The sequence below is a fragment of the Oncorhynchus kisutch genome, unplaced genomic scaffold, assembly GCF_002021735.2.
Source record: "Oncorhynchus kisutch isolate 150728-3 unplaced genomic scaffold, Okis_V2 scaffold1122, whole genome shotgun sequence".
NCBI lineage: Eukaryota > Metazoa > Chordata > Actinopteri > Salmoniformes > Salmonidae > Oncorhynchus > Oncorhynchus kisutch.
Genome location: NW_022263067.1, coordinates 22,029 through 44,249, shown reverse-complemented (window position 1 = coordinate 44,249; position 22,221 = coordinate 22,029). Strand labels below are relative to the sequence as shown.

Here is a 22,221-nt window from a genome sequence, read left to right as displayed (position 1 = left end):
CAGACCATACATATATTTTGGCACGGTGGTTTCAACATCACTGTCAAAATCTGAAGTTCGGTATCAATATATTTTTTTCTTTTTGGAAATTTTTGCAAGAAGGGCCTCGTTAGCGCAGTAGGTAGCGCGTCAGTCTCATAATCTGAAGGTCGTGAGTTCGATCCTCACACGGGGCAGCAAAGCTTTTCAAAAGACAGTGTTGGCTGAAGATGAAGTGAAAATGAATTCTCTGTTGTTTTGGACTTTCACACAATACATACTTTTGTCAAGGTGGATACCACATCTTAAGGTCCATATCGATATGTATTACTTTAGAATGAAATCAATCTTTTTGTCTCACAGGTTGTAGAATTTCAGACCATACATATATTTTGGCACGGTGGTTTCAACATCACTGTCAAAATCTGAAGTTCGGTATCAATATATTTTTTTCTTTTTGGAAATTTTTGCAAGAAGGGCCTCGTTAGCGCAGTAGGTAGCGCGTCAGTCTCATAATCTGAAGGTCGTGAGTTCGATCCTCACACGGGGCAGCAAAGCTTTTCAAAAGACAGTGTTGGCTGAAGATGAAGTGAAAATGAATTCACTGTTGTTTTGGACTTTCACACAATACATACTTTTGTCAAGGTGGATACCACATCTTAAGGTCCATATCGATATGTATTACTTTAGAATGAAATCAATCTTTTTGTCTCACAGGTTGTAGAATTTCAGACCATACATATATTTTGGCACGGTGGTTTCAACATCACTGTCAAAATCTGAAGTTCGGTATCAATATATTTTTTTCTTTTTGGAAATTTTTGCAAGAAGGGCCTCGTTAGCGCAGTAGGTAGCGCGTCAGTCTCATAATCTGAAGGTCGTGAGTTCGATCCTCACACGGGGCAGCAAAGCTTTTCAAAAGACAGTGTTGGCTGAAGATGAAGTGAAAATGAATTCTCTGTTGTTTTGGACTTTCACACAATACATACTTTTGTCAAGGTGGATACCACATCTTAAGGTCCATATCGATATGTATTACTTTAGAATGAAATCAATCTTTTTGTCTCACAGGTTGTAGAATTTCAGACCATACATATATTTTGGCACGGTGGTTTCAACATCACTGTCAAAATCTGAAGTTCGGTATCAATATATTTTTTTCTTTTTGGAAATTTTTGCAAGAAGGGCCTCGTTAGCGCAGTAGGTAGCGCGTCAGTCTCATAATCTGAAGGTCGTGAGTTCGATCCTCACACGGGGCAGCAAAGCTTTTCAAAAGACAGTGTTGGCTGAAGATGAAGTGAAAATGAATTCTCTGTTGTTTTGGACTTTCACACAATACATACTTTTGTCAAGGTGGATACCACATCTTAAGGTCCATATCGATATGTATTACTTTAGAATGAAATCAATCTTTTTGTCTCACAGGTTGTAGAATTTCAGACCATACATATATTTTGGCACGGTGGTTTCAACATCACTGTCAAAATCTGAAGTTCGGTATCAATATATTTTTTTCTTTTTGGAAATTTTTGCAAGAAGGGCCTCGTTAGCGCAGTAGGTAGCGCGTCAGTCTCATAATCTGAAGGTCGTGAGTTCGATCCTCACACGGGGCAGCAAAGCTTTTCAAAAGACAGTGTTGGCTGAAGATGAAGTGAAAATGAATTCACTGTTGTTTGGACTTTCACACAATACATACTTTTGTCAAGGTGGATACCACATCTTAAGGTCCATATCGATATGTATTACTTTAGAATGAAATCAATCTTTTTGTCTCACAGGTTGTAGAATTTCAGACCATACATATATTTTGGCACGGTGGTTTCAACATCACTGTCAAAATCTGAAGTTCGGTATCAATATATTTTTTTTCTTTTTGGAAATTTTTGCAAGAAGGGCCTCGTTAGCGCAGTAGGTAGCGCGTCAGTCTCATAATCTGAAGGTCGTGAGTTCGATCCTCACACGGGGCAGCAAAGCTTTTCAAAAGACAGTGTTGGCTGAAGATGAAGTGAAAATGAATTCACTGTTGTTTTGGACTTTCACACAATACATACTTTTGTCAAGGTGGATACCACATCTTAAGGTCCATATCGATATGTATTACTTTAGAATGAAATCAATCTTTTTGTCTCACAGGTTGTAGAATTTCAGACCATACATATATTTTGGCACGGTGGTTTCAACATCACTGTCAAAATCTGAAGTTCGGTATCAATATATTTTTTTTCTTTTTGGAAATTTTTGCAAGAAGGGCCTCGTTAGCGCAGTAGGTAGCGCGTCAGTCTCATAATCTGAAGGTCGTGAGTTCGATCCTCACACGGGGCAGCAAAGCTTTTCAAAAGAGTGTTGGCTGAAGATGAAGTGAAAATGAATTCACTGTTGTTTTGGACTTTCACACAATACATACTTTTGTCAAGGTGGATACCACATCTTAAGGTCCATATCGATATGTATTACTTTAGAATGAAATCAATCTTTTTGTCTCACAGGTTGTAGAATTTCAGACCATACATATATTTTGGCACGGTGGTTTCAACATCACTGTCAAAATCTGAAGTTCGGTATCAATATATTTTTTTCTTTTTGGAAATTTTTGCAAGAAGGGCCTCGTTAGCGCAGTAGGTAGCGCGTCAGTCTCATAATCTGAAGGTCGTGAGTTCGATCCTCACACGGGGCAGCAAAGCTTTTCAAAAGACAGTGTTGGCTGAAGATGAAGTGAAAATGAATTCACTGTTGTTTGGACTTTCACACAATACATACTTTTGTCAAGGTGGATACCACATCTTAAGGTCCATATCGATATGTATTACTTTAGAATGAAATCAATCTTTTTGTCTCACAGGTTGTAGAATTTCAGACCATACATATATTTTGGCACGGTGGTTTCAACATCACTGTCAAAATCTGAAGTTCGGTATCAATATATTTTTTTCTTTTTGGAAATTTTTGCAAGAAGGGCCTCGTTAGCGCAGTAGGTAGCGCGTCAGTCTCATAATCTGAAGGTCGTGAGTTCGATCCTCACACGGGGCAGCAAAGCTTTTCAAAAGACAGTGTTGGCTGAAGATGAAGTGAAAATGAATTCTCTGTTGTTTTGGACTTTCACACAATACATACTTTTGTCAAGGTGGATACCACATCTTAAGGTCCATATCGATATGTATTACTTTAGAATGAAATCAATCTTTTTGTCTCACAGGTTGTAGAATTTCAGACCATACATATATTTTGGCACGGTGGTTTCAACATCACTGTCAAAATCTGAAGTTCGGTATCAATATATTTTTTTCTTTTTGGAAATTTTTGCAAGAAGGGCCTCGTTAGCGCAGTAGGTAGCGCGTCAGTCTCATAATCTGAAGGTCGTGAGTTCGATCCTCACACGGGGCAGCAAAGCTTTTCAAAAGACAGTGTTGGCTGAAGATGAAGTGAAAATGAATTCACTGTTGTTTTGGACTTTCACACAATACATACTTTTGTCAAGGTGGATACCACATCTTAAGGTCCATATCGATATGTATTACTTTAGAATGAAATCAATCTTTTTGTCTCACAGGTTGTAGAATTTCAGACCATACATATATTTTGGCACGGTGGTTTCAACATCACTGTCAAAATCTGAAGTTCGGTATCAATATATTTTTTTTCTTTTTGGAAATTTTTGCAAGAAGGGCCTCGTTAGCGCAGTAGGTAGCGCGTCAGTCTCATAATCTGAAGGTCGTGAGTTCGATCCTCACACGGGGCAGCAAAGCTTTTCAAAAGAGTGTTGGCTGAAGATGAAGTGAAAATGAATTCACTGTTGTTTTGGACTTTCACACAATACATACTTTTGTCAAGGTGGATACCACATCTTAAGGTCCATATCGATATGTATTACTTTAGAATGAAATCAATCTTTTTGTCTCACAGGTTGTAGAATTTCAGACCATACATATATTTTGGCACGGTGGTTTCAACATCACTGTCAAAATCTGAAGTTCGGTATCAATATATTTTTTTCTTTTTGGAAATTTTTGCAAGAAGGGCCTCGTTAGCGCAGTAGGTAGCGCGTCAGTCTCATAATCTGAAGGTCGTGAGTTCGATCCTCACACGGGGCAGCAAAGCTTTTCAAAAGAGTGTTGGCTGAAGATGAAGTGAAAATGAATTCACTGTTGTTTTGGACTTTCACACAATACATACTTTTGTCAAGGTGGATACCACATCTTAAGGTCCATATCGATATGTATTACTTTAGAATGAAATCAATCTTTTTGTCTCACAGGTTGTAGAATTTCAGACCATACATATATTTTGGCACGGTGGTTTCAACATCACTGTCAAAATCTGAAGTTCGGTATCAATATATTTTTTTTCTTTTTGGAAATTTTTGCAAGAAGGGCCTCGTTAGCGCAGTAGGTAGCGCGTCAGTCTCATAATCTGAAGGTCGTGAGTTCGATCCTCACACGGGGCAGCAAAGCTTTTCAAAAGAGTGTTGGCTGAAGATGAAGTGAAAATGAATTCACTGTTGTTTTGGACTTTCACACAATACATACTTTTGTCAAGGTGGATACCACATCTTAAGGTCCATATCGATATGTATTACTTTAGAATGAAATCAATCTTTTTGTCTCACAGGTTGTAGAATTTCAGACCATACATATATTTTGGCACGGTGGTTTCAACATCACTGTCAAAATCTGAAGTTCGGTATCAATATATTTTTTTCTTTTTGGAAATTTTTGCAAGAAGGGCCTCGTTAGCGCAGTAGGTAGCGCGTCAGTCTCATAATCTGAAGGTCGTGAGTTCGATCCTCACACGGGGCAGCAAAGCTTTTCAAAAGAGTGTTGGCTGAAGATGAAGTGAAAATGAATTCACTGTTGTTTTGGACTTTCACACAATACATACTTTTGTCAAGGTGGATACCACATCTTAAGGTCCATATCGATATGTATTACTTTAGAATGAAATCAATCTTTTTGTCTCACAGGGTTGTAGAATTTCAGACCATACATATATTTTGGCACGGTGGTTTCAACATCACTGTCAAAATCTGAAGTTCGGTATCAATATATTTTTTTCTTTTTGGAAATTTTTGCAAGAAGGGCCTCGTTAGCGCAGTAGGTAGCGCGTCAGTCTCATAATCTGAAGGTCGTGAGTTCGATCCTCACACGGGGCAGCAAAGCTTTTCAAAAGAGTGTTGGCTGAAGATGAAGTGAAAATGAATTCACTGTTGTTTTGGACTTTCACACAATACATACTTTTGTCAAGGTGGATACCACATCTTAAGGTCCATATCGATATGTATTACTTTAGAATGAAATCAATCTTTTTGTCTCAGGGTTGTAGAATTTCAGACCATACATATATTTTGGCACGGTGGTTTCAACATCACTGTCAAAATCTGAAGTTCGGTATCAATATATTTTTTTTCTTTTTGGAAATTTTTGCAAGAAGGGCCTCGTTAGCGCAGTAGGTAGCGCGTCAGTCTCATAATCTGAAGGTCGTGAGTTCGATCCTCACACGGGGCAGCAAAGCTTTTCAAAAGACAGTGTTGGCTGAAGATGAAGTGAAAATGAATTCACTGTTGTTTTGGACTTTCACACAATACATACTTTTGTCAAGGTGGATACCACATCTTAAGGTCCATATCGATATGTATTACTTTAGAATGAAATCAATCTTTTTGTCTCACAGGTTGTAGAATTTCAGACCATACATATATTTTGGCACGGTGGTTTCAACATCACTGTCAAAATCTGAAGTTCGGTATCAATATATTTTTTTTCTTTTTGGACATTTTTGCAAGAAGGGCCTCGTTAGCGCAGTAGGTAGCGCGTCAGTCTCATAATCTGAAGGTCGTGAGTTCGATCCTCACACGGGGCAGCAAAGCTTTTCAAAAGAGTGTTGGCTGAAGATGAAGTGAAATGAATTCACTGTTGTTTGGACTTTCACACAATACATACTTTTGTCAAGGTGGATACCACATCTTAAGGTCCATATCGATATGTATTACTTTAGAATGAAATCAATCTTTTTGTCTCACAGGTTGTAGAATTTCAGACCATACATATATTTTGGCACGGTGGTTTCAACATCACTGTCAAAATCTGAAGTTCGGTATCAATATATTTTTTTTCTTTTTGGACATTTTTGCAAGAAGGGCCTCGTTAGCGCAGTAGGTAGCGCGTCAGTCTCATAATCTGAAGGTCGTGAGTTCGATCCTCACACGGGGCAGCAAAGCTTTTCAAAAGAGTGTTGGCTGAAGATGAAGTGAAAATGAATTCACTGTTGTTTTGGACTTTCACACAATACATACTTTTGTCAAGGTGGATACCACATCTTAAGGTCCATATCGATATGTATTACTTTAGAATGAAATCAATCTTTTTGTCTCACAGGTTGTAGAATTTCAGACCATACATATATTTTGGCACGGTGGTTTCAACATCACTGTCAAAATCTGAAGTTCGGTATCAATATATTTTTTTCTTTTTGGAAATTTTTGCAAGAAGGGCCTCGTTAGCGCAGTAGGTAGCGCGTCAGTCTCATAATCTGAAGGTCGTGAGTTCGATCCTCACACGGGGCAGCAAAGCTTTTCAAAAGAGTGTTGGCTGAAGATGAAGTGAAAATGAATTCACTGTTGTTTTGGACTTTCACACAATACATACTTTTGTCAAGGTGGATACCACATCTTAAGGTCCATATCGATATGTATTACTTTAGAATGAAATCAATCTTTTTGTCTCAGGGTTGTAGAATTTCAGACCATACATATATTTTGGCACGGTGGTATTGGCCGGTGGTTTCAACATCACTGTCAAAATCTGAAGTTCGGTATCAATATATTTTTTTCTTTTTGGACATTTTTGCAAGAAGGGCCTCGTTAGCGCAGTAGGTAGCGCGTCAGTCTCATAATCTGAAGGTCGTGAGTTCGATCCTCACACGGGGCAGCAAAGCTTTTCAAAAGAGTGTTGGCTGAAGATGAAGTGAAAATGAATTCACTGTCGTTTTGGACTTTCACACAATACATACTTTTGTCAAGGTGGATACCACATCTTAAGGTCCATATCGATATGTATTACTTTAGAATGAAATCAATCTTTTTGTCTCACAGGTTGTAGAATTTCAGACCATACATATATTTTGGCACGGTGGTTTCAACATCACTGTCAAAATCTGAAGTTCGGTATCAATATATTTTTTTTCTTTTTGGAAATTTTTGCAAGAAGGGCCTCGTTAGCGCAGTAGGTAGCGCGTCAGTCTCATAATCTGAAGGTCGTGAGTTCGATCCTCACACGGGGCAGCAAAGCTTTTCAAAAGAGTGTTGGCTGAAGATGAAGTGAAAATGAATTCACTGTCTTTTGGACTTTCACACAATACATACTTTTGTCAAGGTGGATACCACATCTTAAGGTCCATATCGATATGTATTACTTTAGAATGAAATCAATCTTTTTGTCTCAGGGTTGTAGAATTTCAGACCATACATATATTTTGGCACGGTGGTTTCAACATCACTGTCAAAATCTGAAGTTCGGTATCAATATATTTTTTTTCTTTTTGGACATTTTTGCAAGAAGGGCCTCGTTAGCGCAGTAGGTAGCGCGTCAGTCTCATAATCTGAAGGTCGTGAGTTCGATCCTCACACGGGGCAGCAAAGCTTTTCAAAAGAGTGTTGGCTGAAGATGAAGTGAAAATGAATTCACTGTCGTTTTGGACTTTCACACAATACATACTTTTGTCAAGGTGGATACCACATCTTAAGGTCCATATCGATATGTATTACTTTAGAATGAAATCAATCTTTTTGTCTCACAGGGTTGTAGAATTTCAGACCATACATATATTTTGGCACGGTGGTTTCAACATCACTGTCAAAATCTGAAGTTCGGTATCAATATATATTTTTTCTTTTTGGACATTTTTGCAAGAAGGGCCTCGTTAGCGCAGTAGGTAGCGCGTCAGTCTCATAATCTGAAGGTCGTGAGTTCGATCCTCACACGGGGCAGCAAAGCTTTTCAAAAGAGTGTTGGCTGAAGATGAAGTGAAAATGAATTCACTGTTGTTTTGGACTTTCACACAATACATACTTTTGTCAAGGTGGATACCACATCTTAAGGTCCATATCGATATGTATTACTTTAGAATGAAATCAATCTTTTTGTCTCAGGGTTGTAGAATTTCAGACCATACATATATTTTGGCACGGTGGTTTCAACATCACTGTCAAAATCTGAAGTTCGGTATCAATATATTTTTTTTCTTTTTGGACATTTTTGCAAGAAGGGCCTCGTTAGCGCAGTAGGTAGCGCGTCAGTCTCATAATCTGAAGGTCGTGAGTTCGATCCTCACACGGGGCAGCAAAGCTTTTCAAAAGAGTGTTGGCTGAAGATGAAGTGAAAATGAATTCACTGTCGTTTTGGACTTTCACACAATACATACTTTTGTCAAGGTGGATACCACATCTTAAGGTCCATATCGATATGTATTACTTTAGAATGAAATCAATCTTTTTGTCTCAGGGTTGTAGAATTTCAGACCATACATATATTTTGGCACGGTGGTTTCAACATCACTGTCAAAATCTGAAGTTCGGTATCAATATTTTTTTTTCTTTTTGGACATTTTTGCAAGAAGGGCCTCGTTAGCGCAGTAGGTAGCGCGTCAGTCTCATAATCTGAAGGTCGTGAGTTCGATCCTCACACGGGGCAGCAAAGCTTTTCAAAAGAGTGTTGGCTGAAGATGAAGTGAAAATGAATTCACTGTTGTTTTGGACTTTCACACAATACATACTTTTGTCAAGGTGGATACCACATCTTAAGGTCCATATCGATATGTATTACTTTAGAATGAAATCAATCTTTTTGTCTCAGGGCTTGTAGAATTTCAGACCATACATATATTTTGGCACGGTGGTTTCAACATCACTGTCAAAATCTGAAGTTCGGTATCAATATATTTTTTTCTTTTTGGACATTTTTGCAAGAAGGGCCTCGTTAGCGCAGTAGGTAGCGCGTCAGTCTCATAATCTGAAGGTCGTGAGTTCGATCCTCACACGGGGCAGCAAAGCTTTTCAAAAGAGTGTTGGCTGAAGATGAAGTGAAATGAATTCACTGTTGTTTTGGACTTTCACACAATACATACTTTTGTCAAGGTGGATACCACATCTTAAGGTCCATATCGATATGTATTACTTTAGAATGAAATCAATCTTTTTGTCTCAGGGCTTGTAGAATTTCAGACCATACATATATTTTGGCACGGTGGTTTCAACATCACTGTCAAAATCTGAAGTTCGGTATCAATATTTTTTTTTCTTTTTGGACATTTTTGCAAGAAGGGCCTCGTTAGCGCAGTAGGTAGCGCGTCAGTCTCATAATCTGAAGGTCGTGAGTTCGATCCTCACACGGGGCAGCAAAGCTTTTCAAAAGAGTGTTGGCTGAAGATGAAGTGAAAATGAATTCACTGTTGTTTTGGACTTTCACACAATACATACTTTTGTCAAGGTGGATACCACATCTTAAGGTCCATATCGATATGTATTACTTTAGAATGAAATCAATCTTTTTGTCTCAGGGTTGTAGAATTTCAGACCATACATATATTTTGGCACGGTGGTTTCAACATCACTGTCAAAATCTGAAGTTCGGTATCAATATATTTTTTTTCTTTTTGGACATTTTTGCAAGAAGGGCCTCGTTAGCGCAGTAGGTAGCGCGTCAGTCTCATAATCTGAAGGTCGTGAGTTCGATCCTCACACGGGGCAGCAAAGCTTTTCAAAAGAGTGTTGGCTGAAGATGAAGTGAAAATGAATTCACTGTTGTTTTGGACTTTCACACAATACATACTTTTGTCAAGGTGGATACCACATCTTAAGGTCCATATCGATATGTATTACTTTAGAATGAAATCAATCTTTTTGTCTCCAGGGTTGTAGAATTTCAGACCATACATATATTTTGGCACGGTGGTTTCAACATCACTGTCAAAATCTGAAGTTCGGTATCAATATATTTTTTTTCTTTTTGGACATTTTTGCAAGAAGGGCCTCGTTAGCGCAGTAGGTAGCGCGTCAGTCTCATAATCTGAAGGTCGTGAGTTCGATCCTCACACGGGGCAGCAAAGCTTTTCAAAAGAGTGTTGGCTGAAGATGAAGTGAAAATGAATTCACTGTTGTTTTGGACTTTCACACAATACATACTTTTGTCAAGGTGGATACCACATCTTAAGGTCCATATCGATATGTATTACTTTAGAATGAAATCAATCTTTTTGTCTCAGGGCTTGTAGAATTTCAGACCATACATATATTTTGGCACGGTGGTTTCAACATCACTGTCAAAATCTGAATTTCGGTATCAATATTTTTTTCTTCTTTTTGGACATTTTTGCAAGAAGGGCCTCGTTAGCGCAGTAGGTAGCGCGTCAGTCTCATAATCTGAAGGTCGTGAGTTCGATCCTCACACGGGGCAGCAAAGCTTTTCAAAAGAGTGTTGGCTGAAGATGAAGTGAAAATGAATTCACTGTCGTTTTGGACTTTCACACAATACATACTTTTGTCAAGGTGGATACCACATCTTAAGGTCCATATCGATATGTATTACTTTAGAATGAAATCAATCTTTTTGTCTCACAGGTTGTAGAATTTCAGACCATACATATATTTTGGCACGGTGGTTTCAACATCACTGTCAAAATCTGAAGTTCGGTATCAATATATTTTTTTCTTTTTGGAAATGTTTGCAAGAAGGGCCTCGTTAGCGCAGTAGGTAGCGCGTCAGTCTCATAATCTGAAGGTCGTGAGTTCGATCCTCACACGGGGCAGCAAAGCTTTTCAAAAGAGTGTTGGCTGAAGATGAAGTGAAAATGAATTCACTGTCGTTTTGGACTTTCACACAATACATACTTTTGTCAAGGTGGATACCACATCTTAAGGTCCATATCGATATGTATTACTTTAGAATGAAATCAATCTTTTTGTCTCAGGGCTTGTAGAATTTCAGACCATACATATATTTTGGCACGGTGGTTTCAACATCACTGTCAAAATCTGAAGTTCGGTATCAATATATTTTTTTTCTTTTTGGACATTTTTGCAAGAAGGGCCTCGTTAGCGCAGTAGGTAGCGCGTCAGTCTCATAATCTGAAGGTCGTGAGTTCGATCCTCACACGGGGCAGCAAAGCTTTTCAAAAGAGTGTTGGCTGAAGATGAAGTGAAAATGAATTCACTGTTGTTTTGGACTTTCACACAATACATACTTTTGTCAAGGTGGATACCACATCTTAAGGTCCATATCGATATGTATTACTTTAGAATGAAATCAATCTTTTTGTCTCAGGGCTTGTAGAATTTCAGACCATACATATATTTTGGCACGGTGGTTTCAACATCACTGTCAAAATCTGAATTTCGGTATCAATATTTTTTTTCTTCTTTTTGGACATTTTTGCAAGAAGGGCCTCGTTAGCGCAGTAGGTAGCGCGTCAGTCTCATAATCTGAAGGTCGTGAGTTCGATCCTCACACGGGGCAGCAAAGCTTTTCAAAAGAGTGTTGGCTGAAGATGAAGTGAAAATGAATTCACTGTTGTTTTGGACTTTCACACAATACATACTTTTGTCAAGGTGGATACCACATCTTAAGGTCCATATCGATATGTATTACTTTAGAATGAAATCAATCTTTTTGTCTCACAGGGTTGTAGAATTTCAGACCATACATATATTTTGGCACGGTGGTTTCAACATCACTGTCAAAATCTGAAGTTCGGTATCAATATATTTTTTTTCTTTTTGGAAATTTTTGCAAGAAGGGCCTCGTTAGCGCAGTAGGTAGCGCGTCAGTCTCATAATCTGAAGGTCGTGAGTTCGATCCTCACACGGGGCAGCAAAGCTTTTCAAAAGACAGTGTTGGCTGAAGATGAAGTGAAAATGAATTCACTGTTGTTTTGGACTTTCACACAATACATACTTTTGTCAAGGTGGATACCACATCTTAAGGTCCATATCGATATGTATTACTTTAGAATGAAATCAATATTTTTGTCTCAGGGCTTGTAGAATTTCAGACCATACATATATTTTGGCACGGTGGTTTCAACATCACTGTCAAAATCTGAAGTTCGGTATCAACATATATATTTTTTCTGTTTGGACATTTTTGCAAGAAGGGCCTCGTTAGCGCAGTAGGTAGCGCGTCAGTCTCATAATCTGAAGGTCGTGAGTTCGATCCTCACACGGGGCAGCAAAGCTTTTCAAAAGAGTGTTGGCTGAAAATGAATTCACTTTTGTTTTGGACTTTCACACAATACATACTTTTGTCAAGGTGGATACCACATCTTAAGGTCCATATCGATATGTATTACTTTAGAATGAAATCAATCTTTTTGTCTCAGGGCTTGTAGAATTTCAGACCATACATATATTTTGGCACGGTGGTTTCAACATCACTGTCAAAATCTTAATTTCGGTATCAATATTTTTTTCTTCTTTTTGGACATTTTTGCAAGAAGGGCCTCGTTAGCGCAGTAGGTAGCGCGTCAGTCTCATAATCTGAAGGTCGTGAGTTCGATCCTCACACGGGGCAGCAAAGCTTTTCAAAAGAGTGTTGGCTGAAGATGAAGTGAAAATGAATTCACTGTCGTTTTGGACTTTCACACAATACATACTTTTGTCAAGGTGGATACCACATCTTAAGGTCCATATCGATATGTATTACTTTAGAATGAAATCAATCTTTTTGTCTCACAGGTTGTAGAATTTCAGACCATACATATATTTTGGCACGGTGGTTTCAACATCACTGTCAAAATCTGAAGTTCGGTATCAATATATTTTTTTTCTTTTTGAAAATGTTTGCAAGAAGGGCCTCGTTAGCGCAGTAGGTAGCGCGTCAGTCTCATAATCTGAAGGTCGTGAGTTCGATCCTCACACGGGGCAGCAAAGCTTTTCAAAAGACAGTGTTGGCTGAAGATGAAGTGAAAATGAATTCACTGTTGTTTTGGACTTTCACACAATACATACTTTTGTCAAGGTGGATACCACATCTTAAGGTCCATATCGATATGTATTACTTTAGAATGAAATCAATCTTTTTGTCTCAGGGCTTGTAGAATTTCAGACCATACATATATTTTGGCACGGTGGTTTCAACATCACTGTCAAAATCTGAAGTTCGGTATCAATATATATTTTTTCTTTTTGGACATTTTTGCAAGAAGGGCCTCGTTAGCGCAGTAGGTAGCGCGTCAGTCTCATAATCTGAAGGTCGTGAGTTCGATCCTCACACGGGGCAGCAAAGCTTTTCAAAAGAGTGTTGGCTGAAGATGAAGTGAAAATGAATTCACTGTTGTTTTGGACTTTCACACAATACATACTTTTGTCAAGGTGGATACCACATCTTAAGGTCCATATCGATATGTATTACTTTAGAATGAAATCAATCTTTTTGTCTCAGGGCTTGTAGAATTTCAGACCATACATATATTTTGGCACGGTGGTTTCAACATCACTGTCAAAATCTGAAGTTCGGTATCAATATATTTTTTCTTCTTTTTGGACATTTTTGCAAGAAGGGCCTCGTTAGCGCAGTAGGTAGCGCGTCAGTCTCATAATCTGAAGGTCGTGAGTTCGATCCTCACACGGGGCAGCAAAGCTTTTCAAAAGAGTGTTGGCTGAAGATGAAGTGAAAATGAATTCACTGTTGTTTTGGACTTTCACACAATACATACTTTTGTCAAGGTGGATACCACATCTTAAGGTCCATATCGATATGTATTACTTTAGAATGAAATCAATCTTTTTGTCTCAGGGCTTGTAGAATTTCAGACCATACATATATTTTGGCACGGTGGTTTCAACATCACTGTCAAAATCTGAAGTTCGGTATCAATATATTTTTTTTCTTTTTGGACATTTTTGCAAGAAGGGCCTCGTTAGCGCAGTAGGTAGCGCGTCAGTCTCATAATCTGAAGGTCGTGAGTTCGATCCTCACACGGGGCAGCAAAGCTTTTCAAAAGAGTGTTGGCTGAAGATGAAGTGAAATGAATTCACTGTTGTTTTGGACTTTCACACAATACATACTTTTGTCAAGGTGGATACCACATCTTAAGGTCCATATCGATATGTATTACTTTAGAATGAAATCAATCTTTTTGTCTCAGGGCTTGTAGAATTTCAGACCATACATATATTTTGGCACGGTGGTTTCAACATCACTGTCAAAATCTGAATTTCGGTATCAATATATTTTTTTTCTTTTTGGACATTTTTGCAAGAAGGGCCTCGTTAGCGCAGTAGGTAGCGCGTCAGTCTCATAATCTGAAGGTCGTGAGTTCGATCCTCACACGGGGCAGCAAAGCTTTTCAAAAGAGTGTTGGCTGAAGATGAAGTGAAAATGAATTCACTGTCATTTTGGACTTTCACACAATACATACTTTTGTCAAGGTGGATACCACATCTTAAGGTCCATATCGATATGTATTACTTTAGAATGAAATCAATCTTTTTGTCTCACAGGTTGTAGAATTTCAGACCATACATATATTTTGGCACGGTGGTTTCAACATCACTGTCAAAATCTGAAGTTCGGTATCAATATATATTTTTTCTTTTTGGAAATTTTTGCAAGAAGGGCCTCGTTAGCGCAGTAGGTAGCGCGTCAGTCTCATAATCTGAAGGTCGTGAGTTCGATCCTCACACGGGGCAGCAAAGCTTTTCAAAAGACAGTGTTGGCTGAAGATGAAGTGAAAATGAATTCACTGTTGTTTTGGACTTTCACACAATACATACTTTTGTCAAGGTGGATACCACATCTTAAGGTCCATATCGATATGTATTACTTTAGAATGAAATCAATCTTTTTGTCTCAGGGCTTGTAGAATTTCAGACCATACATATATTTTGGCACGGTGGTTTCAACATCACTGTCAAAATCTGAAGTTCGGTATCAATATATTTTTTTTCTTTTTGGACATTTTTGCAAGAAGGGCCTCGTTAGCGCAGTAGGTAGCGCGTCAGTCTCATAATCTGAAGGTCGTGAGTTCGATCCTCACACGGGGCAGCAAAGCTTTTCAAAAGAAGTGTTGGCTGAAGATGAAGTGAAAATGAATTCACTGTTGTTTTGGACTTTCACACAATACATACTTTTGTCAAGGTGGATACCACATCTTAAGGTCCATATCGATATGTATTACTTTAGAATGAAATCAATCTTTTTGTCTCAGGGCTTGTAGAATTTCAGACCATACATATATTTTGGCACGGTGGTTTCAACATCACTGTCAAAATCTGAAGTTCGGTATCAATATATATTTTTTCTTTTTGGACATTTTTGCAAGAAGGGCCTCGTTAGCGCAGTAGGTAGCGCGTCAGTCTCATAATCTGAAGGTCGTGAGTTCGATCCTCACACGGGGCAGCAAAGCTTTTCAAAAGAGTGTTGGCTGAAGATGAAGTGAAATGAATTCACTGTTGTTTTGGACTTTCACACAATACATACTTTTGTCAAGGTGGATACCACATCTTAAGGTCCATATCGATATGTATTACTTTAGAATGAAATCAATCTTTTTGTCTCAGGGTTGTAGAATTTCAGACCATACATATATTTTGGCACGGTGGTTTCAACATCACTGTCAAAATCTGAAGTTCGGTATCAATATATTTTTTTTCTTTTTGGACATTTTTGCAAGAAGGGCCTCGTTAGCGCAGTAGGTAGCGCGTCAGTCTCATAATCTGAAGGTCGTGAGTTCGATCCTCACACGGGGCAGCAAAGCTTTTCAAAAGAGTGTTGGCTGAAGATGAAGTGAAAATGAATTCACTGTCTTTCTGGACTTTCACACAATACATACTTTTGTCAAGGTGGATACCACATCTTAAGGTCCATATCGATATGTATTACTTTAGAATGAAATCAATCTTTTTGTCTCACAGGTTGTAGAATTTCAGACCATACATATATTTTGGCACGGTGGTTTCAACATCACTGTCAAAATCTGAAGTTCGGTATCAATATATTTTTTTCTTTTTGGAATTTTTGCAAGAAGGGCCTCGTTAGCGCAGTAGGTAGCGCGTCAGTCTCATAATCTGAAGGTCGTGAGTTCGATCCTCACACGGGGCAGCAAAGCTTTTCAAAAGACAGTGTTGGCTGAAGATGAAGTGAAAATGAATTCACTGTTGTTCTGGACTTTCACACAATACATACTTTTGTCAAGGTGGATACCACATCTTAAGGTCCATATCGATATGTATTACTTTAGAATGAAATCAATCTTTTTGTCTCAGGGCTTGTAGAATTTCAGACCATACATATATTTTGGCACGGTGGTTTCAACATCACTGTCAAAATCTGAAGTTCGGTATCAATATATATTTTTTTCTGTTTGGACATTTTTGCAAGAAGGGCCTCGTTAGCGCAGTAGGTAGCGCGTCAGTCTCATAATCTGAAGGTCGTGAGTTCGATCCTCACACGGGGCAGCAAAGCTTTCAAAAGAGTGTTGGCTGAAGATGAAGTGAAATGAATTCACTGTTTTTTGGACTTTCACACAATACATACTTTTGTCAAGGTGGATACCACATCTTAAGGTCCATATCGATATGTATTACTTTAGAATGAAATCAATCTTTTTGTCTCACAGGTTGTAGAATTTCAGACCATACATATATTTTGGCACGGTGGTTTCAACATCACTGTCAAAATCTGAAGTTCGGTATCAATATATTTTTTTTCTTTTTGGAAATTTTTGCAAGAAGGGCCTCGTTAGCGCAGTAGGTAGCGCGTCAGTCTCATAATCTGAAGGTCGTGAGTTCGATCCTCACACGGGGCAGCAAAGCTTTTCAAAAGAGTGTTGGCTGAAGATGAAGTGAAAATGAATTCACTGTCATTCTGGACTTTCACACAATACATACTTTTGTCAAGGTGGATACCACATCTTAAGGTCCATATCGATATGTATTACTTTAGAATGAAATCAATCTTTTTGTCTCACAGGTTGTAGAATTTCAGACCATACATATATTTTGGCACGGTGGTTTCAACATCACTGTCAAAATCTGAAGTTCGGTATCAATATATATTTTTTCTTTTTGGAATTTTTGCAAGAAGGGCCTCGTTAGCGCAGTAGGTAGCGCGTCAGTCTCATAATCTGAAGGTCGTGAGTTCGATCCTCACACGGGGCAGCAAAGCTTTTCAAAAGACAGTGTTGGCTGAAGATGAAGTGAAAATGAATTCACTGTTGTTTGGACTTTCACACAATACATACTTTTGTCAAGGTGGATACCACATCTTAAGGTCCATATCGATATGTATTACTTTAGAATGAAATCAATCTTTTTGTCTCAGGGCTTGTAGAATTTCAGACCATACATATATTTTGGCACGGTGGTTTCAACATCACTGTCAAAATCTGAAGTTCGGTATCAATATATTTTTTTTCTTTTTGGACATTTTTGCAAGAAGGGCCTCGTTAGCGCAGTAGGTAGCGCGTCAGTCTCATAATCTGAAGGTCGTGAGTTCGATCCTCACACGGGGCAGCAAAGCTTTTCAAAAGACAGTGTTGGCTGAAGATGAAGTGAAAATGAATTCACTGTTGTTCTGGACTTTCACACAATACATACTTTTGTCAAGGTGGATACCACATCTTAAGGTCCATATCGATATGTATTACTTTAGAATGAAATCAATCTTTTTGTCTCACAGGTTGTAGAATTTCAGGACCATACATATATTTTGGCACGGTGGTTTCAACATCACTGTCAAAATCTGAAGTTCGGTATCAATATATTTTTTTTCTTTTTGGAATTTTTGCAAGAAGGGCCTCGTTAGCGCAGTAGGTAGCGCGTCAGTCTCATAATCTGAAGGTCGTGAGTTCGATCCTCACACGGGGCAGCAAAGCTTTTCAAAAGACAGTGTTGGCTGAAGATGAAGTGAAAATGAATTCTACTGTTGTTCTGGACTTTCACACAATACATACTTTTGTCAAGGTGGATACCACATCTTAAGGTCCATATCGATATGTATTACTTTAGAATGAAATCAATCTTTTTGTCTCAGGGTTGTAGAATTTCAGACCATACATATATTTTGGCACGGTGGTTTCAACATCACTGTCAAAATCTGAAGTTCGGTATCAATATATATTTTTTCTTTTTGGAATTTTTTCAAGAAGGGCCTCGTTAGCGCAGTAGGTAGCGCGTCAGTCTCATAATCTGAAGGTCGTGAGTTCGATCCTCACACGGGGCAGCAAAGCTTTTCAAAAGACAGTGTTGGCTGAAGATGAAGTGAAAATGAATTCTCTGTTGTTCTGGACTTTCACACAATACATACTTTTGTCAAGGTGGATACCACATCTTAAGGTCCATATCGATATGTATTACTTTAGAATGAAATCAATCTTTTTGTCTCACAGGGCTTGTAGAATTTCAGACCATACATATATTTTGGCACGGTGGTTTCAACATCACTGTCAAAATCTGAAGTTCGGTATCAATATATATTTTTTCTTTTTGGAATTTTTGCAAGAAGGGCCTCGTTAGCGCAGTAGGTAGCGCGTCAGTCTCATAATCTGAAGGTCGTGAGTTCGATCCTCACACGGGGCAGCAAAGCTTTTCAAAAGACAGTGTTGGCTGAAGATGAAGTGAAAATGAATTCATCTGTTGTTCTGGACTTTCACACAATACATACTTTTGTCAAGGTGGATACCACATCTTAAGGTCCATATCGATATGTATTACTTTAGAATGAAATCAATCTTTTTGTCTCACAGGTTGTAGAATTTCAGACCATACATATATTTTGGCACGGTGGTTTCAACATCACTGTCAAAATCTGAAGTTCGGTATCAATATATTTTTTTTCTTTTTGGAATTTTTTGCAAGAAGGGCCTCGTTAGCGCAGTAGGTAGCGCGTCAGTCTCATAATCTGAAGGTCGTGAGTTCGATCCTCACACGGGGCAGCAAAGCTTTTCAAAAGACAGTGTTGGCTGAAGATGAAGTGAAAATGAATTCTCTGTTGTTCTGGACTTTCACACAATACATACTTTTGTCAAGGTGGATACCACATCTTAAGGTCCATATCGATATGTATTACTTTAGAATGAAATCAATCTTTTTGTCTCAGGGCTTGTAGAATTTCAGACCATACATATATTTTGGCACGGTGGTTTCAACATCACTGTCAAAATCTGAAGTTCGGTATCAATATATATTTTTTTCTTTTTGGAATTTTTGCAAGAAGGGCCTCGTTAGCGCAGTAGGTAGCGCGTCAGTCTCATAATCTGAAGGTCGTGAGTTCGATCCTCACACGGGGCAGCAAAGCTTTTCAAAAGACAGTGTTGGCTGAAGATGAAGTGAAATGAATTCACTGTTGTTCTGGACTTTCACACAATACATACTTTTGTCAAGGTGGATACCACATCTTAAGGTCCATATCGATATGTATTACTTTAGAATGAAATCAATCTTTTTGTCTCACAGGTTGTAGAATTTCAGACCATACATATATTTTGGCACGGTGGTTTCAACATCACTGTCAAAATCTGAAGTTCGGTATCAATATATTTTTTTCTTTTTGGAATTTTTGCAAGAAGGGCCTCGTTAGCGCAGTAGGTAGCGCGTCAGTCTCATAATCTGAAGGTCGTGAGTTCGATCCTCACACGGGGCAGCAAAGCTTTTCAAAAGACAGTGTTGGCTGAAGATGAAGTGAAAATGAATTCACTGTTGTTCTGGACTTTCACACAATACATACTTTTGTCAAGGTGGATACCACATCTTAAGGTCCATATCGATATGTATTACTTTAGAATGAAATCAATCTTTTTGTCTCACAGGCTTGTAGAATTTCAGACCATACATATATTTTGGCACGGTGGTTTCAACATCACTGTCAAAATCTGAAGTTCGGTATCAATATATTTTTTTCTTTTTGGAATTTTTTCAAGAAGGGCCTCGTTAGCGCAGTAGGTAGCGCGTCAGTCTCATAATCTGAAGGTCGTGAGTTCGATCCTCACACGGGGCAGCAAAGCTTTTCAAAAGACAGTGTTGGCTGAAGATGAAGTGAAAATGAATTCATCTGTTGTTCTGGACTTTCACACAATACATACTTTTGTCAAGGTGGATACCACATCTTAAGGTCCATATCGATATGTATTACTTTAGAATGAAATCAATCTTTTTGTCTCAGGGCTTGTAGAATTTCAGACCATACATATATTTTGGCACGGTGGTTTCAACATCACTGTCAAAATCTGAAGTTCGGTATCAATATATATTTTTTCTTTTTGGACATTTTTGCAAGAAGGGCCTCGTTAGCGCAGTAGGTAGCGCGTCAGTCTCATAATCTGAAGGTCGTGAGTTCGATCCTCACACGGGGCAGCAAAGCTTTCCAAAAGAGTGTTGGCTGAAGATGAGGAAATGAATTCACTGTTTTTTGGACTTTCACACAATACATACTTTTGTCAAGGTGGATACCACATCTTAAGGTCCATATCGATATGTATTACTTTAGAATGAAATCAATCTTTTTGTCTCACAGGTTGTAGAATTTCAGACCATACATATATTTTGGCACGGTGGTTTCAACATCACTGTCAAAATCTGAAGTTCGGTATCAATATATTTTTTTTCTTTTTGGAAATTTTTGCAAGAAGGGCCTCGTTAGCGCAGTAGGTAGCGCGTCAGTCTCATAATCTGAAGGTCGTGAGTTCGATCCTCACACGGGGCAGCAAAGCTTTTCAAAAGAGTGTTGGCTGAAGATGAAGTGAAAATGAATTCACTGTTGTTCTGGACTTTCACACAATACATACTTTTGTCAAGGTGGATACCACATCTTAAGGTCCATATCGATATGTATTACTTTAGAATGAAATCAATCTTTTTGTCTCACAGGTTGTAGAATTTCAGACCATACATATATTTTGGCACGGTGGTTTCAACATCACTGTCAAAATCTGAAGTTCGGTATCAATATATTTTTTTCTTTTTGGAATTTTTTCAAGAAGGGCCTCGTTAGCGCAGTAGGTAGCGCGTCAGTCTCATAATCTGAAGGTCGTGAGTTCGATCCTCACACGGGGCAGCAAAGCTTTTCAAAAGACAGTGTTGGCTGAAGATGAAGTGAAAATGAATTCTCTGTTGTTCTGGACTTTCACACAATACATACTTTTGTCAAGGTGGATACCACATCTTAAGGTCCATATCGATATGTATTACTTTAGAATGAAATCAATCTTTTTGTCTCAGGGCTTGTAGAATTTCAGACCATACATACATTTTGGCACGGTGGTTTCAACATCACTGTCAAAATCTGAAGTTCGGTATCAATATATATATTTTTTCTGTTTGGACATTTTTGCAAGAAAGGCCTCGTTAGTGCAGTAGGTAGCGCGTCAGTCTCATAATCTGAAGGTCGTGAGTTCGATCCTCACAATGGTTAGCAAAGCTTTCCAAAAGAGTGTTTGCTGAAGGTGAGAATGAATTCATAGTTTTTTTGACTTTCACACAATACATACTTTTGTCAAGGTGGATACCACATCTTAAGGTCCATATCGATATGTATTACTTTAGAATGAAATCAATCTTTTTGTCTCACAGATTGTAGAATTTCAGACCATACATATATTTTGGCACGGTGGTTTCAACATCACTGTCAAAATCTGAATTTCGGTAGCAATATTTTTTTTCTTCTTTTTGGACATTTTTGCAAGAAGGGCATCGTTAGCGCAGTAGTTGGCACGTCAGTCTCATAATCTGAAAGTTGTGAGTTCGATCCTCACACAGGGCAGTAAAGCTTTTAAAAAGACAGTGTTGGCTGAAGATGAAGTGAAAATGAATTCTCTGTTGTTCTGGACTTTCACACAATACATACTTTTGTCAAGGTGGATACCACATCTTAAGGTCCATATCGATATGTATTACTTTAGAATGAAATCAATCTTTTTGTCTCACAGGTTGTAGAATTTCAGGACCATACATATATTTTGGCACGGTGGTTTCAACATCACTGTCAAAATCTGAAGTTCGGTATCAATATATTTTTTTCTTTTTGGAAATTATTGCAATAAGGGCCTCGTTAGCGCAGTAGGTAGCGCGTCAGTCTCATAATCTGAAGGTCGTGAGTTCGATCCTCACACGGGGCAGCAAAGCTTTTCAAAAGACAGTGTTGGCTGAAGATGAAGTGAAAATGAATTCACTGTCATTCTGGACTTTCAGACATTACATACTTTTGTCAAGGTGGATACCACATCTTAAGGTCCATATCGATATGTTTTACTTTAGAATGAAAT

General features: G+C 38.3%; 61 non-coding genes across 61 annotated transcripts; all 61 read left to right on the top strand.

Moving 5' to 3' along the window:
• The first annotated feature begins 103 nt into the window (after positions 1 to 103).
• On the top strand, positions 104 to 176 carry trnam-cau (transfer RNA methionine (anticodon CAU)). Its single transcript has one exon. It is a non-coding gene; the product is annotated as a tRNA-Met (tRNA).
• A 281-nt stretch (positions 177 to 457) lies between these two features.
• trnam-cau (transfer RNA methionine (anticodon CAU)) lies at positions 458 to 530 on the top strand. Its single transcript has one exon. It is a non-coding gene; the product is annotated as a tRNA-Met (tRNA).
• A 281-nt stretch (positions 531 to 811) lies between these two features.
• trnam-cau (transfer RNA methionine (anticodon CAU)) lies at positions 812 to 884 on the top strand. Its single transcript has one exon. It is a non-coding gene; the product is annotated as a tRNA-Met (tRNA).
• A 281-nt stretch (positions 885 to 1,165) lies between these two features.
• On the top strand, positions 1,166 to 1,238 carry trnam-cau (transfer RNA methionine (anticodon CAU)). Its single transcript has one exon. It is a non-coding gene; the product is annotated as a tRNA-Met (tRNA).
• A 281-nt stretch (positions 1,239 to 1,519) lies between these two features.
• trnam-cau (transfer RNA methionine (anticodon CAU)) lies at positions 1,520 to 1,592 on the top strand. Its single transcript has one exon. It is a non-coding gene; the product is annotated as a tRNA-Met (tRNA).
• A 281-nt stretch (positions 1,593 to 1,873) lies between these two features.
• Positions 1,874 to 1,946, top strand: trnam-cau (transfer RNA methionine (anticodon CAU)). Its single transcript has one exon. It is a non-coding gene; the product is annotated as a tRNA-Met (tRNA).
• Positions 1,947 to 2,228: 282 nt separating this feature from the next.
• On the top strand, positions 2,229 to 2,301 carry trnam-cau (transfer RNA methionine (anticodon CAU)). Its single transcript has one exon. It is a non-coding gene; the product is annotated as a tRNA-Met (tRNA).
• Positions 2,302 to 2,580: 279 nt separating this feature from the next.
• Positions 2,581 to 2,653, top strand: trnam-cau (transfer RNA methionine (anticodon CAU)). The gene has a single exon. It is a non-coding gene; the product is annotated as a tRNA-Met (tRNA).
• A 280-nt stretch (positions 2,654 to 2,933) lies between these two features.
• Positions 2,934 to 3,006, top strand: trnam-cau (transfer RNA methionine (anticodon CAU)). Its single transcript has one exon. It is a non-coding gene; the product is annotated as a tRNA-Met (tRNA).
• Positions 3,007 to 3,287: 281 nt separating this feature from the next.
• trnam-cau (transfer RNA methionine (anticodon CAU)) lies at positions 3,288 to 3,360 on the top strand. The gene has a single exon. It is a non-coding gene; the product is annotated as a tRNA-Met (tRNA).
• A 282-nt stretch (positions 3,361 to 3,642) lies between these two features.
• Positions 3,643 to 3,715, top strand: trnam-cau (transfer RNA methionine (anticodon CAU)). Its single transcript has one exon. It is a non-coding gene; the product is annotated as a tRNA-Met (tRNA).
• Positions 3,716 to 3,994: 279 nt separating this feature from the next.
• trnam-cau (transfer RNA methionine (anticodon CAU)) lies at positions 3,995 to 4,067 on the top strand. Its single transcript has one exon. It is a non-coding gene; the product is annotated as a tRNA-Met (tRNA).
• Positions 4,068 to 4,347: 280 nt separating this feature from the next.
• On the top strand, positions 4,348 to 4,420 carry trnam-cau (transfer RNA methionine (anticodon CAU)). The gene has a single exon. It is a non-coding gene; the product is annotated as a tRNA-Met (tRNA).
• A 279-nt stretch (positions 4,421 to 4,699) lies between these two features.
• Positions 4,700 to 4,772, top strand: trnam-cau (transfer RNA methionine (anticodon CAU)). Its single transcript has one exon. It is a non-coding gene; the product is annotated as a tRNA-Met (tRNA).
• Positions 4,773 to 5,052: 280 nt separating this feature from the next.
• Positions 5,053 to 5,125, top strand: trnam-cau (transfer RNA methionine (anticodon CAU)). The gene has a single exon. It is a non-coding gene; the product is annotated as a tRNA-Met (tRNA).
• Positions 5,126 to 5,404: 279 nt separating this feature from the next.
• Positions 5,405 to 5,477, top strand: trnam-cau (transfer RNA methionine (anticodon CAU)). Its single transcript has one exon. It is a non-coding gene; the product is annotated as a tRNA-Met (tRNA).
• Positions 5,478 to 5,759: 282 nt separating this feature from the next.
• Positions 5,760 to 5,832, top strand: trnam-cau (transfer RNA methionine (anticodon CAU)). The gene has a single exon. It is a non-coding gene; the product is annotated as a tRNA-Met (tRNA).
• Positions 5,833 to 6,110: 278 nt separating this feature from the next.
• Positions 6,111 to 6,183, top strand: trnam-cau (transfer RNA methionine (anticodon CAU)). Its single transcript has one exon. It is a non-coding gene; the product is annotated as a tRNA-Met (tRNA).
• Positions 6,184 to 6,462: 279 nt separating this feature from the next.
• Positions 6,463 to 6,535, top strand: trnam-cau (transfer RNA methionine (anticodon CAU)). The gene has a single exon. It is a non-coding gene; the product is annotated as a tRNA-Met (tRNA).
• A 291-nt stretch (positions 6,536 to 6,826) lies between these two features.
• Positions 6,827 to 6,899, top strand: trnam-cau (transfer RNA methionine (anticodon CAU)). Its single transcript has one exon. It is a non-coding gene; the product is annotated as a tRNA-Met (tRNA).
• A 280-nt stretch (positions 6,900 to 7,179) lies between these two features.
• trnam-cau (transfer RNA methionine (anticodon CAU)) lies at positions 7,180 to 7,252 on the top strand. Its single transcript has one exon. It is a non-coding gene; the product is annotated as a tRNA-Met (tRNA).
• A 278-nt stretch (positions 7,253 to 7,530) lies between these two features.
• trnam-cau (transfer RNA methionine (anticodon CAU)) lies at positions 7,531 to 7,603 on the top strand. Its single transcript has one exon. It is a non-coding gene; the product is annotated as a tRNA-Met (tRNA).
• A 281-nt stretch (positions 7,604 to 7,884) lies between these two features.
• trnam-cau (transfer RNA methionine (anticodon CAU)) lies at positions 7,885 to 7,957 on the top strand. The gene has a single exon. It is a non-coding gene; the product is annotated as a tRNA-Met (tRNA).
• Positions 7,958 to 8,236: 279 nt separating this feature from the next.
• trnam-cau (transfer RNA methionine (anticodon CAU)) lies at positions 8,237 to 8,309 on the top strand. The gene has a single exon. It is a non-coding gene; the product is annotated as a tRNA-Met (tRNA).
• Positions 8,310 to 8,587: 278 nt separating this feature from the next.
• Positions 8,588 to 8,660, top strand: trnam-cau (transfer RNA methionine (anticodon CAU)). The gene has a single exon. It is a non-coding gene; the product is annotated as a tRNA-Met (tRNA).
• Positions 8,661 to 8,939: 279 nt separating this feature from the next.
• On the top strand, positions 8,940 to 9,012 carry trnam-cau (transfer RNA methionine (anticodon CAU)). The gene has a single exon. It is a non-coding gene; the product is annotated as a tRNA-Met (tRNA).
• Positions 9,013 to 9,290: 278 nt separating this feature from the next.
• On the top strand, positions 9,291 to 9,363 carry trnam-cau (transfer RNA methionine (anticodon CAU)). Its single transcript has one exon. It is a non-coding gene; the product is annotated as a tRNA-Met (tRNA).
• Positions 9,364 to 9,642: 279 nt separating this feature from the next.
• Positions 9,643 to 9,715, top strand: trnam-cau (transfer RNA methionine (anticodon CAU)). The gene has a single exon. It is a non-coding gene; the product is annotated as a tRNA-Met (tRNA).
• A 280-nt stretch (positions 9,716 to 9,995) lies between these two features.
• Positions 9,996 to 10,068, top strand: trnam-cau (transfer RNA methionine (anticodon CAU)). The gene has a single exon. It is a non-coding gene; the product is annotated as a tRNA-Met (tRNA).
• A 280-nt stretch (positions 10,069 to 10,348) lies between these two features.
• trnam-cau (transfer RNA methionine (anticodon CAU)) lies at positions 10,349 to 10,421 on the top strand. Its single transcript has one exon. It is a non-coding gene; the product is annotated as a tRNA-Met (tRNA).
• A 279-nt stretch (positions 10,422 to 10,700) lies between these two features.
• On the top strand, positions 10,701 to 10,773 carry trnam-cau (transfer RNA methionine (anticodon CAU)). Its single transcript has one exon. It is a non-coding gene; the product is annotated as a tRNA-Met (tRNA).
• Positions 10,774 to 11,053: 280 nt separating this feature from the next.
• trnam-cau (transfer RNA methionine (anticodon CAU)) lies at positions 11,054 to 11,126 on the top strand. Its single transcript has one exon. It is a non-coding gene; the product is annotated as a tRNA-Met (tRNA).
• Positions 11,127 to 11,407: 281 nt separating this feature from the next.
• Positions 11,408 to 11,480, top strand: trnam-cau (transfer RNA methionine (anticodon CAU)). The gene has a single exon. It is a non-coding gene; the product is annotated as a tRNA-Met (tRNA).
• A 281-nt stretch (positions 11,481 to 11,761) lies between these two features.
• On the top strand, positions 11,762 to 11,834 carry trnam-cau (transfer RNA methionine (anticodon CAU)). The gene has a single exon. It is a non-coding gene; the product is annotated as a tRNA-Met (tRNA).
• Positions 11,835 to 12,118: 284 nt separating this feature from the next.
• Positions 12,119 to 12,191, top strand: trnam-cau (transfer RNA methionine (anticodon CAU)). Its single transcript has one exon. It is a non-coding gene; the product is annotated as a tRNA-Met (tRNA).
• Positions 12,192 to 12,460: 269 nt separating this feature from the next.
• On the top strand, positions 12,461 to 12,533 carry trnam-cau (transfer RNA methionine (anticodon CAU)). The gene has a single exon. It is a non-coding gene; the product is annotated as a tRNA-Met (tRNA).
• A 280-nt stretch (positions 12,534 to 12,813) lies between these two features.
• trnam-cau (transfer RNA methionine (anticodon CAU)) lies at positions 12,814 to 12,886 on the top strand. The gene has a single exon. It is a non-coding gene; the product is annotated as a tRNA-Met (tRNA).
• A 282-nt stretch (positions 12,887 to 13,168) lies between these two features.
• On the top strand, positions 13,169 to 13,241 carry trnam-cau (transfer RNA methionine (anticodon CAU)). Its single transcript has one exon. It is a non-coding gene; the product is annotated as a tRNA-Met (tRNA).
• Positions 13,242 to 13,522: 281 nt separating this feature from the next.
• Positions 13,523 to 13,595, top strand: trnam-cau (transfer RNA methionine (anticodon CAU)). The gene has a single exon. It is a non-coding gene; the product is annotated as a tRNA-Met (tRNA).
• A 280-nt stretch (positions 13,596 to 13,875) lies between these two features.
• On the top strand, positions 13,876 to 13,948 carry trnam-cau (transfer RNA methionine (anticodon CAU)). Its single transcript has one exon. It is a non-coding gene; the product is annotated as a tRNA-Met (tRNA).
• Positions 13,949 to 14,227: 279 nt separating this feature from the next.
• On the top strand, positions 14,228 to 14,300 carry trnam-cau (transfer RNA methionine (anticodon CAU)). The gene has a single exon. It is a non-coding gene; the product is annotated as a tRNA-Met (tRNA).
• Positions 14,301 to 14,580: 280 nt separating this feature from the next.
• On the top strand, positions 14,581 to 14,653 carry trnam-cau (transfer RNA methionine (anticodon CAU)). The gene has a single exon. It is a non-coding gene; the product is annotated as a tRNA-Met (tRNA).
• Positions 14,654 to 14,935: 282 nt separating this feature from the next.
• On the top strand, positions 14,936 to 15,008 carry trnam-cau (transfer RNA methionine (anticodon CAU)). The gene has a single exon. It is a non-coding gene; the product is annotated as a tRNA-Met (tRNA).
• Positions 15,009 to 15,289: 281 nt separating this feature from the next.
• On the top strand, positions 15,290 to 15,362 carry trnam-cau (transfer RNA methionine (anticodon CAU)). Its single transcript has one exon. It is a non-coding gene; the product is annotated as a tRNA-Met (tRNA).
• Positions 15,363 to 15,640: 278 nt separating this feature from the next.
• trnam-cau (transfer RNA methionine (anticodon CAU)) lies at positions 15,641 to 15,713 on the top strand. The gene has a single exon. It is a non-coding gene; the product is annotated as a tRNA-Met (tRNA).
• Positions 15,714 to 15,991: 278 nt separating this feature from the next.
• Positions 15,992 to 16,064, top strand: trnam-cau (transfer RNA methionine (anticodon CAU)). The gene has a single exon. It is a non-coding gene; the product is annotated as a tRNA-Met (tRNA).
• A 283-nt stretch (positions 16,065 to 16,347) lies between these two features.
• Positions 16,348 to 16,420, top strand: trnam-cau (transfer RNA methionine (anticodon CAU)). Its single transcript has one exon. It is a non-coding gene; the product is annotated as a tRNA-Met (tRNA).
• A 277-nt stretch (positions 16,421 to 16,697) lies between these two features.
• On the top strand, positions 16,698 to 16,770 carry trnam-cau (transfer RNA methionine (anticodon CAU)). Its single transcript has one exon. It is a non-coding gene; the product is annotated as a tRNA-Met (tRNA).
• Positions 16,771 to 17,049: 279 nt separating this feature from the next.
• Positions 17,050 to 17,122, top strand: trnam-cau (transfer RNA methionine (anticodon CAU)). Its single transcript has one exon. It is a non-coding gene; the product is annotated as a tRNA-Met (tRNA).
• Positions 17,123 to 17,403: 281 nt separating this feature from the next.
• trnam-cau (transfer RNA methionine (anticodon CAU)) lies at positions 17,404 to 17,476 on the top strand. Its single transcript has one exon. It is a non-coding gene; the product is annotated as a tRNA-Met (tRNA).
• Positions 17,477 to 17,758: 282 nt separating this feature from the next.
• trnam-cau (transfer RNA methionine (anticodon CAU)) lies at positions 17,759 to 17,831 on the top strand. Its single transcript has one exon. It is a non-coding gene; the product is annotated as a tRNA-Met (tRNA).
• Positions 17,832 to 18,112: 281 nt separating this feature from the next.
• On the top strand, positions 18,113 to 18,185 carry trnam-cau (transfer RNA methionine (anticodon CAU)). Its single transcript has one exon. It is a non-coding gene; the product is annotated as a tRNA-Met (tRNA).
• Positions 18,186 to 18,468: 283 nt separating this feature from the next.
• trnam-cau (transfer RNA methionine (anticodon CAU)) lies at positions 18,469 to 18,541 on the top strand. Its single transcript has one exon. It is a non-coding gene; the product is annotated as a tRNA-Met (tRNA).
• A 283-nt stretch (positions 18,542 to 18,824) lies between these two features.
• Positions 18,825 to 18,897, top strand: trnam-cau (transfer RNA methionine (anticodon CAU)). The gene has a single exon. It is a non-coding gene; the product is annotated as a tRNA-Met (tRNA).
• Positions 18,898 to 19,179: 282 nt separating this feature from the next.
• On the top strand, positions 19,180 to 19,252 carry trnam-cau (transfer RNA methionine (anticodon CAU)). Its single transcript has one exon. It is a non-coding gene; the product is annotated as a tRNA-Met (tRNA).
• A 279-nt stretch (positions 19,253 to 19,531) lies between these two features.
• trnam-cau (transfer RNA methionine (anticodon CAU)) lies at positions 19,532 to 19,604 on the top strand. The gene has a single exon. It is a non-coding gene; the product is annotated as a tRNA-Met (tRNA).
• A 281-nt stretch (positions 19,605 to 19,885) lies between these two features.
• trnam-cau (transfer RNA methionine (anticodon CAU)) lies at positions 19,886 to 19,958 on the top strand. Its single transcript has one exon. It is a non-coding gene; the product is annotated as a tRNA-Met (tRNA).
• A 283-nt stretch (positions 19,959 to 20,241) lies between these two features.
• Positions 20,242 to 20,314, top strand: trnam-cau (transfer RNA methionine (anticodon CAU)). The gene has a single exon. It is a non-coding gene; the product is annotated as a tRNA-Met (tRNA).
• Positions 20,315 to 20,590: 276 nt separating this feature from the next.
• trnam-cau (transfer RNA methionine (anticodon CAU)) lies at positions 20,591 to 20,663 on the top strand. The gene has a single exon. It is a non-coding gene; the product is annotated as a tRNA-Met (tRNA).
• A 278-nt stretch (positions 20,664 to 20,941) lies between these two features.
• On the top strand, positions 20,942 to 21,014 carry trnam-cau (transfer RNA methionine (anticodon CAU)). Its single transcript has one exon. It is a non-coding gene; the product is annotated as a tRNA-Met (tRNA).
• A 987-nt stretch (positions 21,015 to 22,001) lies between these two features.
• trnam-cau (transfer RNA methionine (anticodon CAU)) lies at positions 22,002 to 22,074 on the top strand. Its single transcript has one exon. It is a non-coding gene; the product is annotated as a tRNA-Met (tRNA).
• Positions 22,075 to 22,221: the final 147 nt, after the last annotated feature.